Source organism: Protomyctophum parallelum (assembly GCF_964188405.1).
Source record: "Protomyctophum parallelum genome assembly, chromosome: 4".
In the NCBI taxonomy this organism is placed as follows: Eukaryota; Metazoa; Chordata; class Actinopteri; order Myctophiformes; family Myctophidae; genus Protomyctophum; species Protomyctophum parallelum.
In genome coordinates, this window is record NC_139700.1 from 3,825,107 (window position 1) to 3,826,025 (window position 919).

Below are 919 nucleotides of genomic sequence, written 5' to 3' on the forward strand. Positions count from 1 at the left end.
AGCGCCTTTCTGCTCTCCTCCCCTAATAGGTGATAGACATACGTAAACTGTCGTCACAGTGCTGAATGCTGCGGTGTAAACCAAATTATATCTGGACAATTTTTACTTTCACTTTCGACACGTCACTCACAGTCTGTTGTCCCAGACGCACAGACGGTCATACAAAGTCGATTTTGTTTCAATATATATAATAGCTTAATAAAGCCCAATTATCAAGCTTTTGCTATTGAAATCGCAAAATCTAGTTACTGCTAATGTAGTACCTATACCTACAAGAATTGTGCTTGGCTATACCTGTGTAATTGGATCCGAGTGTAATACTAACGTGGAGCCGAACATCATACTTACATGTTATATAGTTCAATCATGTTGTCAATTGTTATGATAGCCTTTTCCCCCCTGTGTGCACTGACTTTCTTTCTCAGGGGACTTTCAATACATTTGTAAAGGTGTCTCTGGTAGTCTGGTATAGGCCTAGTATAAACACATCTCACAAAGTCTGAAATTCAGTTTCCCTAGGAGAACCTATAGCTGTGACAGCTGAGGAAAGTTGGGGTCCATCTATCCATCTTCAACCGCTTATCCGTAGTTGGGTCACGGGGGCAACAGCTCCACCAGAGAGCTCCAGACATTCCTCTCCAGAGCTACATTAGTAACTTCCTCCTGGGGAATCCCGAGGTGTTCCAAGGCCAGTGAGTCGATGTAATCCCTCTATCTGCACCTTGGTCTGCCCCGAGGTCTCCTCCCAGTGGGATGTGCATCGAGGACCTCCCTAGGGAGAGGCATCCTAACCAGATGCCCGAACCACCTAAACTTTCTCTTTTCCAGGCGAAGAAGCAGCGGCTCTAGTCTCCCTCGCGTGACCCACCCTATCTCTAAGGGAGATGCCAGCCACCGGTCGGAGAAAACTCATTTCGGC